General features: G+C 43.7%; 1 long non-coding RNA gene across 2 annotated transcripts; it reads right to left on the minus strand.

The window, feature by feature from the left end:
* Window positions 1-253: 253 nt before the first annotated feature.
* LOC128115504 (uncharacterized) lies at window positions 254-11,066 on the minus strand. 2 transcript variants are annotated; one of them, XR_008220185.1, is made up of 3 exons: window positions 10,957-11,066; window positions 2,809-2,861; window positions 254-2,144 (listed from the first exon to the last, which is right to left on the minus strand). It is a non-coding gene; the product is annotated as an uncharacterized LOC128115504 (long non-coding RNA). The 2 variants fall into 2 exon arrangements; XR_008220186.1 differs by lacking the exon at window positions 10,957-11,066 and adding an exon at window positions 4,170-10,930.
* Window positions 11,067-12,908: the final 1,842 nt, after the last annotated feature.

A 12,908-nucleotide genomic window follows, 5' to 3' on the forward strand; every position in this document is an offset into this window, starting at 1 on the left:
TGAAGTCTTACCCCGCAACATCCTAAGCATTTTGCCTCCCTCCCACTCTGTGGGGGCCTGGGACATGCGGACCGCCAAGTGCAGCAAGGACACATGGCTCTGTGTTCTCGGGAACTAGTTCTGGACTCTACCCTGATGTGCACTCCCAATCAAACACATGCACAGGGATGGACGGCTGGGTGCAGGGCGTGAGGAGGCAGGATGCACTTGGCTTTTACATTAGAAGGCTTCTCAGTGCTCCTTACCATGGGGTTTGAAATTGGGGTCAAGATCTCCTACTCGGTTTGTAGGAGTAGGAGATCTTTATCCCTTTTACTGATGATCCTGCTTTGTCTCCTCTGGAGTTTAATGGAAGAAATAAGGACTTTGGAACACAACATAATGGTTTGAGCCTCAGCCTTCCGGTGGTAACTGTATGAACTTGACTTCTGTTTGCTTCTGCCTCCATGTCTGACAGTCTTTGGAGAATCTTCAGAAAAGAGCCCAGAGTTACAGAAATGCAGAACAAGATTCATGTATGTGGGCTTTGGGGTGCAAGAGAGAGGGGAGCCAGACATTTCCTCCCTGACTGAAGCAGACTCTAGGACAATGGGAGAAAATGATAGAAACAGTACTTCCATGGCTCACCGGCTCTAGGGTGTACTGCATTTTGTGGGACAGCACCCTGGGCTGCCGTGGCTCGCCTTCCAAATGGTACATAACTGAGTCAACAGTAGATTGCTATTTCCTGGCTGCAGAGGGCGCCTGTGAGTGTATGGTCACAGTGTCACAACTGGTGCTAACATCCCATGGTTTACATTCTAAGACACTACTTCCTCCCTGCCTTGTTAATCAAAACCAATTGCCCATGAGATCAGGCTAGCTGCTCGCACAGCTTATTTGTGCCCGTAGAACTTAATGTGCCAATACTCTTCTCCTCTGTACTTTATCTCACACTACAACCAGCAATAATCTGAGCGACTATGATGCCAACATATACCTTCAATTACCCATGTCCAATATTCTCCTGCATAGACGTTTATCTCAGTGGCACTCAAATGAATGAATGATGAACTCAAACTAGAATCTAATAGCATATAATAACCACACATAGCTGGGTTTCGTTGTGACATTTTCATACATGTATATAATGCACTTTGGTCATATTCATCCCATCTCCGTCTCCTGTCCCCTCCCATCCCCACTCTTCCCCAACCTCTTGCCAACTAGTCCTCCTTCTGTTTTCGTGACTTTTTGAAACCATGACTCAATGAGTTTCATTTAGGCTTGCTTAGAGGAGCATGAGTGGGGGATTATTTACAGGAACATGGACTTCCACCTTACTAGTGGCTATACCACTGGAGAAAATGTCAGTCCATCCCCCATCAACCATTATTTGCCTGTAAATCCTCAGACAAGGGTAGAAACTCGCGAGTCCCCCCTCCCTCCACGACAGGATGTTGATGGGCCCGTCTTGCATAGGTGTGGGGATATATTGTTTATAATCTAAGAAATAAAGCTTGCCTGAAGATCAGAGGACAGAGCCAGCCACAGAGTTAAACACAGAGGTCAGGCAGTGGTGGCACACACCTTTAGTCTAAGCACTCAGGAAGCAGAGACATGTCTGGATCTCTGTGAGTTCAAGGCCACACTGGGCTGCATGAGATTGATCCAGTCTAGGAGAAAAACAGAGCCAAGCAGTGGGGGCCCACGCCTTTAATCCCAGTATTTGGGAAGCACACACGCCGTTAATCCCAGCACTAGGAAGGTTGAGATACGAAGTGAAATGGCTGGGTGGGAAAAGGGCATAGAAGGCGTCAGGAGGAGACAGGCACTAAAAACCACTTTCAGTTGAGGACTCAGGAGTATTCAGGCTGAGGATTCGTGGAGACAGGATCGGCTGAGGAGTTGGCAAGGTGAGAAGCGGCTGTGGCTTGATTCCTCTGATCTTTCCACATTTACCCCAATATCTGGCTCCAGGTTTTTATTATAAGACCATTTAGGATTCACACAACATATAGGTCTTGTACAGATGACCATAGATGCTATGAATTCAAGGGTGCAACAGCCATGCCATGCTTGGAGGACAGCATGCCATAATACTACGCCTCTTCCTTCAGGTATTACGTCCTTTCCATCCGCTCTCCCATGACGTTTCCTGAGCCCTGGAGGGGGGTGATATCAATGTTTCCTTTATGAGTGAGCACTCAGTAGTTACTTATTCTCCCCACTTTGACCAATAATGATGACTTGGTTTTGACAGCGTAGATGAAACTTTGGTACAACAATGGGTATATCTTGGCATAAAGGTGTACATGTAGGCTGTTCAAGCCAGATCCAGAATTTTTAACTATATATATCTTAAGTAAAACTTTGATAAGTCACATTGCATTACCTTTCTACTAATGCTATTACACACTACCACACATTCAATGGCTTAAAACAATGTAAATGTATTGATTGTATCACACATTTCTGGAGGTCAGATCTCTAAAAATAGGTGTCCTGGGTCTGAAATCAAGGCGTTGGCAAGGCTGCACTCCTTCCACTAACTAATATAAATTAACCAAACCTAGAAATCCTACTCCAAGTATTCCAGCAAGGAATTTCTTTCAATTAGATAAACTATTAATAACTGAGTGCAGTGCGTCACACCTGTAATCCCAGCCCTGGGGAGGCAGAGGCACGGGAATGATTGCAAACTCAAGACAAATATGGTTTATAGAGTCAGTTCTAGGCCATCTCAGGCTTAAAACAAATAACAAACATTTTTTTAAAAAAAGATAAATTAACTCAGAGAAAAATAGGCTGAAAACATAGTTCTCCTACCTCTGTCCAATAAGCCCCGGTCACAAGCAACTGCAGTTGCCCCATTGGGGACCCTGGGATAAGAACCAAATTACAGAAATTGTGAGTACTAGGCCTAGGGTTTAACTCAGTGACATAGTACTTGCCTAGCATACTCAATGTCCTGGGTTCAATACTCAGTTCAAAGAAAGAACCTATGAACACTGTCCTACAGCAAATTGTAGAATTAGCTGCTGGAACAAGATATTGATTTTAATCAAATTGGTAAATAGGTAACAAGACTTTCATGTATCTGAAATATCACAGGAAGTGTGTGCTTGGATTAAAACAATCATCATTCAAAATTTAAAGCCATCATTGGATAATCATTCATAGACATTACGTCCTAATTTGTTTCTCTTGCTGTGATAAAACACTGACCAAAAGTAACTGGGGGAGGAAATGGTTTATTCCATCTTATATCTTATAGTCCATCATGAAGGGAAGTCAGGGGAGGAACTCAAGGCAGGAACCTGGAGGTGGGAACTGAATCAGAATCACAGAGGAAGGCTGCTTACTGGCTTGTTCCTAATGATTTGCTCATCTTACTTTTTATACCACAATAGTGGCACCACCCACAATGGGCTGAACACTTCCACATCAATCATCAATCAAGAAAATGTAGCCAGGCATGGTAGCACATGCCTGTAATCCCAGCAATCTAGAGGCAGATGCAGGAGGATCTCTTTAAGTTAGAGGCCACCCTGGTCTACAGAGTGAGTTCCAGGACAGCTGGGGCTGTGTATGAGTGAAAGCGGGATCTTGGAATTGAATTGGGGCTGTTCTGGAATGTCCAGGTAAGTCCTAAATATTATCACATATTTTCATAGGAGATAGTTAAGTAATATACTGCACAAGAGCCTGGAAAGATGAGTCAGTGGTTGAGAGACTTAATGTGTAACCATGAAGACCTGAATTCAAACCTGAGCATCCATATAACAAGCTGGGCATGGTTTCACTAATGCTCATAGAGCTGGTGATATCAGGGGCAGGGACAGGAAGATTGCTGGGGCTTGCAATTTTAAAATTTTTTGAATTTTAAAATTTAAATTTTTTTTTTAATTCAAAAGCAGAAAAAAATGGGAGTTCTAGGTTCAGGGAGAGACCCTACCTTAAAGAAACAAGATGAAGAATGATGGAGAAGCACTCCCAACATCCTTCTCTGTCCTCCACATGTTCACACAGATGTATAGAACTCACGCACACTGCAAGCAAACATGAGTTTACAACAAAAGAGAATATGATGTGACAGTTCCACAGAGCTGGAGAGAAATTTGAAGATGCTACTCTGCGGACTCTGAAAATGGAGGAAGAGACCATTAGCCAAGGAAGGTAAACAGTACCACTCAGAGGCTGGAGGGACAAGGTCACAGATTCCAGGAGCCCACGAAGAGCAAAGTCTTGCCAACAGCTGGATCTGTACAAATGAAGGTGACTTCAGAGTTGTGGTATTCATAAACGTCACAGAACAAACACGGATTCCCTCCCTTGATATGATGGCAACTGAGAAACAGGGATCAGAAGGATTCCACATATCTGACATACCGACACAGTCTGAGAGACCACACTCAAAGCCTCTGGAATGATGGCTGCCAACTTTGACACTCGCTTGCAACTGGTGGAAGGGACCACAGCTCCCAAGGGTCGGGAGAACACTTCTTTTTTCTTTGTTCCAGAACCATCAGTGGGTTTTGTTGTTGGTTGCTTTGTTTTTTGTTTTTTTTTTTTTTCATTTTTACAGGGATAGTCCATAAATTAAAATTAAGTCACCCTAAATTCTTATCATTTTCCTGGCTTTCTTAGATTCCTAGCAGGCTCTCCACGTAAAAGCCAGCTGTTGAAGAATATTTCTTTTATTCAAACAACATGCAGTTTTCTTAAGTCAAAAAGTTATCACACTCTCATTTCAAAAAAAAAAAAAAGTATTTGAACTAGAAATTGGAATGTATAAACCTCCTGGTCTTCCCACAAAGGAAATAATACCTGGTTTCTCAATGACAAAGTGAGATCTACCACACATGGGTACTCAATATCATCTCCTTGGTTTTCCTTTTCGGTTTTTTTGGTTGGTTTTTTTGTTTTGTGTTGTTGTTATTGTTGTTGTTGTTGTTTGGTATCTATTTATTGTGTGTGTGGAGGCACACATGTGGTCAGAGGACAACTTGCAGAAGTCAGTTCTCTTGACCATGTCAGTCCCAGGGATCAGACTCAGATTGCCAAGCTTGGTGGCCATTTCTCTACTGAGCCATCTTACCAGCTGTAGATTATTTAGTTTGTTTCTTTGTTTCCCTGTTTCTGTTTGGTTGGTTGGTTGGTTGGTTGGTTGGTTGATTTGCTTTCCTCATTATAGACGAAATTCTAAATGGTCTTATTAAATAAGAACCACAGAGCCAAATACAGAGTTAAAAGCCCAAGAGATCAGAGCACTAGCGAATAGCCTTTGACTTACCACTCACTGCCATTGCTTCTCCAAAGAGAGAGAGACCGTCTTCCTCTGTGACTATCTTTTTATTGCCTTTCTGTTCTGCCTTCTCATTGGCTCTAAACCCAACCACATGACTTCCTCGTCACTGCCTGTCTATACAGACCTCTAGGTCTCTATGGTTGGTACTGGGATCAAAGGTTCGGGTCACCACTTGGCTGTGTCCTTGAACACACAGAGACTCTGCCTGCCATGTGATTGGATTAAGGGTGTGTGCCACCACCACCAGACTTCTGCTTGCTTTTAGCTCTGACCCTCAGGCAACTTTATTTATTAACATACAAATAAAATCACATTTCAGCACAAATAAAGTATCATCGTACCTCATTGATCTTCGAACGCTAGAATAGAGAGGAACAGCAGCAGCAGAAGAGAGTGACAGGGGCATGAACAACAAGCACCTAACATTGGTTAGATAAGAGAATATTAAGCACAGTGGAGTGACTATAGTTACAATGTTGTATGTGGGTTTTCTTTCAATTTTTACATTTAATTTTATTCTTAATTTATTGTACATGAGTATTATATATTATTTATTGTACCTGAACATTATGTATTATTTATTGTACCTGAATGTTATATATTTTATGAAGAACTAGGATAAATGAAAGTGAAGCTTCCCAACAGAGGGAAATAAGAAATGTTTAAGGAATGGTAAATGCCAGTGGCCTTGATATGACCCTTGAACTAGATGATGCATATGTAGATTTATCATGCTGTGCTCCATAAATACAGAGTCATCATATGTCTGTAAAAAAAAAAAAAAATACAGCCGGTGACTGCATCACTGACTAATAAATTGGAAGTTAGAGCAAAATAAATGTATGAGAGGCAATTACGATGTCAGGATGAGACACCATTGAAACTGCTCAAAAACAGAACGTAGAGACTAAAGAGAAGACACATTGGAAAGCCGCCCCTCCAAATCAGAAGTCACTGATTTTTAACTGAATTTAGGATATAGAATCTTTACAATTTAGAGTCTTGCCATTTTTCATGATGATGTATTTGGGACAATTCATCCACACTTGTAGCATTATTACTGTAAAGTGAATCTTCACTTAAAAGTGTATATTAGTATGTACCTTACTGAGATGTCAAGGTTGCATTTTCCATGATATTCTTTCTTTCCTTGGCAGTTTGTTATAGCCACAATCATGTGCCTTTTAGGAATCTTTGTGTTCTTTTAAACCACAGAGCATCTGGCAATGATTGTGGGAAACATTTGTGTGCATGCTGAAATGTGTTTGTGGAGGGCACTTGGATAAATAGCAAGTTAGTTACTTAATAAGAAGACTGGTTCTCAGTCACAACATCACGTACTCAAAGTGAATTCCCTAGCTTTAGACATGTCTGTGAGTTGGGTTTAGGCAGCAGGTTTCCAGATGCTGAAACGACCTAACCAAGATGTGGGAGGCACTCTTTGTGTTGTACCAGCAAAACAGATGGGTAAGTAAAGAGTCAGTGTCCGGGTGGGTCTCTAAGGTCAATTCATGAAACTATGCAAGTATCTGGGTGTTTACCAACAAGAATCCTATGTTTTATTGTGTGTGTGTGTGTGTGTGTGTGTGTGTGTGTGTGTGTGTGTGTGTGTGTGTAGGGTAGAGGTGCTCGTGGCTATATGAGCACAGAAATCAGACGGTATCTGATCCCTTGGAGCTAGAGATACCTGGTATTGTGAAATGCCTGGCTTGTTCCGTGGGTGCTGGGATCGAACTCCAGTATTCATGATTTCACAGCAAGTTCTATTAACTGCTTAGCCATCTCTCCAGACTCTTTTGGCTTTTTGTTGTTATTGTTGTTTTGTTTCTGTTTTTGTTTGTTTGTTTTTGGGGGTTTGGGGGTTTTTTGTTTGTTTGTTTTGTTGTTGTTGTTGTTGTTGTTGTTGAGACAGGTTTTTCTCTATGTAGCCCTGGCTGTCCTGGAACACTCTCTGTAGACCAGGCTGGCCTTGAACTCACAGAGGTTTGCCTGTCTCTGCCTCCCAGAAGGGTACTGGGATTAAAGGCCTGCACCACCATCACCCGGCTCCAGCCTCTTACTAAATTCTCTCTAATGAGGCAAAACATTGCTGAGTTTAAACCTCTAATCTACACCATCCTTTACAGTGACTTTTCATGGAAGGACCTGTGATAACTGGAAATTTTCCACTGTGCTGTCAAGGTGGGAAAATGGATTCTCTAGGCCTTCCCCCAGTATCCTTGACTTCACTGCATGGCAATATTTTCTCACACATAAAAGAGTCGAATGAAAATGGACCTGTGACCTCGTCACCATTCTTCATATGGGTCCCAAGATGACATTTTGAAAGAAACTGACTTCCTTCCTTTGTTCTACTCACTTTCTAACGAAAACCGTCCACATTGTCTGGTGGGTCTAATCCCAAGTCTCTTAGCAAAATCAGATCTGAGGGAATTCCTCTGTCCCGACTTTTCACTCTCCCTTCCCGTTTGCGAGCAGAGCATTGCGAACTGAAGAAACACTGCCTCTTTGGGGGAGTGAGTCATGCTCTACAACCCACCGTTCTCCTGGTTCCTTCAGAAGCACTCATTAGCATAATGGGGTCCTGAACTACACATGGAAACTGAAATGGATCCATTTGCTCAAGGGAGATATCAAGGTCTTGTAATCAGCAACTACTTCTAAGGAAAGAAGCCTCCCTTGACTTTCAATTCCTAAGTTCATGTCCCTGCAGCTGAGGCAAAGATCATTCCCATGCCACGTCTCCTGATCATTTGGCTCACAGTCACAGCAGGCAATGTCAACTGCAGCCGCTAAATTCCGGCAATCTCACACTCCCAGAGCCTTTTTGGTACCCTTCAGTGACTCCCTTCTGAGAAAGGAGTAGCCCTTCAAGAAGCCATCCTCCAAGCATTCTTCCTCACCTCGGAGTTCCGCACAGTCTTGTCCCCTGCCTTTGTTTCCAGTCAGCTCCCGAGCCATTCCATCATTTCAGGATCTGCATCCAGATCCGAACTCTGACCTGAATTTAAGCTCTTACGATGCATTCTACGCACTTCAATGAGATTAAGATTTTTAAAGCCTGAGTCTCATCAAGTACTCCCTCTCCTCAAAGCTCTCTACCAGCCTATGTTGGATTGCTATGATGGTCAACCTAAAGCAAGTTCCCCAACATGACTTATCTGGTCCTCTGACACCTGGCTCAGCCCATCTCTCACTGCCCAGCACTTCCCTGCTTCCCTTTGTACACTGTAGCGGGTAGCTGTTCCAGCTTTGACCTTGAAACATTGCCCCTTGTGTGGCAGCAAATAACTGCCACACCTACCTATGACCTGCCCCTGGGGTGTGGCCAAGAGGTGACCCCTTAGGACCTGAGATGCGTAGGTGTTCGCTCTCTTAGCTCCTCATGGTCCTGGAGGCTGGATTTGCAGACCAAATCAGAGTTCCCCAGAAAACTACGCTGGACTATGCTGGGCTGTACCTCATCTCTCCTGGATCCTGTAACCGACCCCTTATTGGTTGTAAGTTACCCCTAAAATAAACCTCTTTTTTTTTTTTTTTTTTTGGTTTTTCGAGACAGGGTTTCTCTGTGTAGCTTTGCGCCTTTCCTGGAACTCACTTGGTAGCCCAGGCTGGCCTCGAACTCACAGAGATCCGCCTGGCTCTGCCTCCCGAGTGCTGGGATTAAAGGCGTGCGCCACCACCGCCCGGCTTGAACCTCTTTTAATTACCAGATAAACTACATGGAGTTGCCTCCTTAATTATAGCAATAGTACACTGTCTCTCAGAAGGATTTGCCTCCCATGTCTCTCTCTCTGCTGTCTTTCCAGCTCCACAATGCCACGGCACTAAGGAAGATAATGAGCTAAAGTCGAGCGCAGACAACGCCACTCATGGGCACATAGAGGAGAAGATTCCGATGAAGGAACGATGAATCGTTTCAGAGACCTGTTAGTGGCTAAGGTCCAAGTCACAGGTGAAAATACGGCACATGTAGTTGGAGAAGGTACAAAGCTTAGGAGAGAGGGCAGGGCTGAAGAAAAAGATCTAGAAATAATCCATCAGCCTGTGACGACGGCAGTCATGTGACTATAAAATGGAGAAAGGCGTTGTGGTGGTTTGAATGACAAATGTCCCCCATCGTCTGGCATTTGAACACTTGGTCCGCTGTTGGTGGAACTGTTAGGATAGATTTAGGAAGTGTGGCCTTGCTGGAGGAGGAATGTCCCTGGGAACAGTGTTGGAGAGTTTAAATACTCAAGACATGGCTAGTTAACTCTCTCTGCGGAGCATCTGTGGTTCAAGATGTGAGCCCTCGGCTTCCTGCTCCTGCCTGCTGCCTGCTGCCTCTGATATCACAGACTCTAACCCTCTGAAACTGTAAGCTCAAGCAAGCCCTTTCTTCCATGAGTTGCCTTGGTCATGGTATGTTATGACAGCGACAGAAAAGGAACTAATAGAGGCACCACCTGATGAGAACCAAGAGGCTATTACACGTGAGATAGAATGAGTGGCCAGTGGCTTCCTACTTGTTCAGTTCACTTTCAAAGGACTTTGCATGTGTTATCTCATGGTTGTCACAGCTCTGGAAGGTTCCTAAATGCTGCCTGAAGACGATCTCTGGATTGGATTCTTTCCACCAACACCCCACAGCCGTACCACACGACATGCTAACGCATGAGGTCGCCTCAAGCCATGAGGAGCCCTCACAAACTGTTGGAGGAAGCAAGCATAAAGCCAGCATTTTAAAGTGGGAGATGCTGTAAGTCAGAATGCTCAGGGAGGTGCCAAGTTTAGCGGGGACTCCCGGAGGAGCTGAAGCGGGGACTGGGCCGGAAAGGATGCGATAAGTCACAGTGGGGAGAAAAGAGTTGGCAAACTGGAAGGGGTCAGACAAAAGTTCATGGAGCAAAGGACTCCACAAATAAGAACACGGACAGCGAGTGCTAAGAGCTGCAGGAGATGTGGACAAGTCAAGGGGAGCATGAGGTGAGCTGAGGGAGGACACGGGGAGGGAGACAGGGACAAGTCAGTCCTTGGAGGGCTTTGTAGCCTTATAGCCTCATGATTGGCTTGAACTTTCTTTCTTTTCGGTTTTTCGAGACAGGGTTTCTCTGTGTAGCCCTGGCTGTCCTGGAACTCGCTCTGTAGACCAGGCTGGCCTTGAACTCACAGAGATCCTCCAGTCTCTGCCTCCCGAGTGCTGGGATTAAAGGCCTGTACCACCACTACCCGGCTCGAACTTTATTTCAAGGATGATGGGGAATTGCTGAGGGACTTTAAGCAGGAGCAGGAGATAGACCAGTTTCACATCATCAGACCAGTAGACACATCATCAGCAATGGGGCTGCAAACAGAGAACTGTCTCATTAATGACGGTAAGAAATGATGAGGACCCAAAATAGGACAGCAGAGATCAGAACAGAAAGGAAGCCAGTTTCAAGGAGGGTACTATGTAACATAGTGTGGGTCAGCAGCAAGACACCTAACAGATATTTGCAGAGCACAGCATGCTCTACCTAAGAGGCTAAAAGATCACTGCTTGACGTGGTCATGAACCACTTTAACTTTGGAGGCATTCTCGTTAGCATATTGCAAAAGAAGACACATTTTTTTACCTGAGTAAATCATTTCGTTTTCTCGTGACTTGGCTGAGTTGCAATTAATATAGAAAAAGATGTACTTACTTAGTTAAGGAATCCAACTTGATGAATTCAGAGATAAGTATAGACTCACATCACGAGCTATGCCATGAACACATCTCCCCTTCACAAGGAGTCTTTCTGCCGTATTTATTTTCTTTCTGTAATATAAACAGGAGTTATTCTCTTAGAAACCTTAAAACATACAATACAGTATTGTTATTGTTTCCTGCAGGTCCTGTGCTATATACATGATCTCTATTATACTTTTCATCCATGATAGCTCAAACTTTGAAGCCTTTGACTAAAGTTCTGTCTGCCCCTCCCACCAGCCCATAACAACCACTGATCTACTCTCTCACACAAGTGCACATGTACTCACATACATGTACTCACATACATGCATACACACACACACACACACACACACACACGTGCGCGCACACGCACGTAAAAAATAACACAGTAAGATAGCGGTTTGACCCTGTCTTCCTTCCAAACTTCTATTAAATCTTTTTTTTTTCTAATTTAAAAACAGACAGTAAAATTCACATCATCACCCTGTATAATAAATCTTCGGGGCAGGAGAGGTGGCTCAGTGGTTAAGAGTGCTTGCTGCTCTTCCACAGTGCCCTGGGCTCTGTTCCCAGTAATCACATGGTGGCTCACAGCTACCTGTCCAGGGGATCTGATACCTGTCCTCAAGCTGTCGATCAGAGGTGTCCAAGAGACCCTCAAAATGTCACAGGCCGTTACCCTTGCTCTTGACTATCCACCAGAACAGGATAGCAATGCCTATTGCTGAAAACACCACACACATTGGTCACAGGATGTGGAGAATTCAAACTGGTATTGACTGGTAAGCGTCTCACTGCTGGCTTGGCTTCATAGTCCCAGAAAGTGAGATGTAGGCTTCTAGGTAAAAAAGAAAGCTACCAACCATCTTGCCCAGCTGTGAACCCTGTGACCTGCAATAACAACCAGCCTGGCAAGATATGCCCCTGGGTACCAGGGTGGTACCAATGTTATGGAGATAATAAGCCACTTTCAAATGGAAACACATGCCCGATACTGTAGATCTGGCTGAGAACCCAGGGTTGGGGAGCTCATAGGTAGGCCCCAGGAGTGAATCTGCTTCTATTATTCTGCGAATGGACATGTTATCAAATTTCTCTCTAAATCTGTATTATTCTATCTATAGATTAGTGCAGCCCTCAAACCTCATCGTTGAAGTTCCTCTGTGCAGTGGACAGTTGTAAAGAGAGGCTTTTTTTCTGTCCTGCCCCATCCCACAGCCGCTTCCAAATAATCACTCAGAGGCTTATATTCATTATAAATGCTTGGCTGATGGCTCAGGCTTATCAATAGCTAGCTCTTACATTTAACTTAACCTATATTTATCTATGTTTTTTCATATGGTCTGTGGCTTGTTACCTCATTTTTTTTTTAACATGTCCTGTTTTCTCGGCAGGTGACTGGCATCTCTCTGACTCCACCCTTCTTCATCTCCCTGGATCTCGATTTGGCTTTCCCACTCAGCCTTATTCTGCCTGGCTATAGGCCAAAACAACTTTATTATCAGCCAATGGGAGAGACACATATTCACAGCATACAGAAGGACATCCCACAGCGGACAGTGGTTAACACAGAAACTCACAACTGGTCAAAGGGCAGAGAATAAGTCCTATAACATGTGTATATATATATATATATATATATATATATATATATATATATATATATACCTCTATATTATATAACTACCTATTATATAATACTGCACTCTCTGCATACAGACACATATAGTATAGTTGTGGATAGAGAGGTTTAGTATCGAGGGTTTGCTTAAAACTAACAGAGGAAGGAGGAGGTAGCTGAGAATGTGGATTCAAGAAATGGATACTACTATGTGTAGACAAAGAGCTTGGATCTGTGAAGAACAAAGATTTAGAAAGAGAGATCAGTGCACAGGTGGTAACAGATGGTGACGGCCCCGA

The sequence above is a fragment of the Peromyscus californicus genome, unplaced genomic scaffold, assembly GCF_007827085.1.
Source record: "Peromyscus californicus insignis strain IS unplaced genomic scaffold, ASM782708v3 Scaffold_1__1_contigs__length_55948999, whole genome shotgun sequence".
NCBI lineage: Eukaryota > Metazoa > Chordata > Mammalia > Rodentia > Cricetidae > Peromyscus > Peromyscus californicus.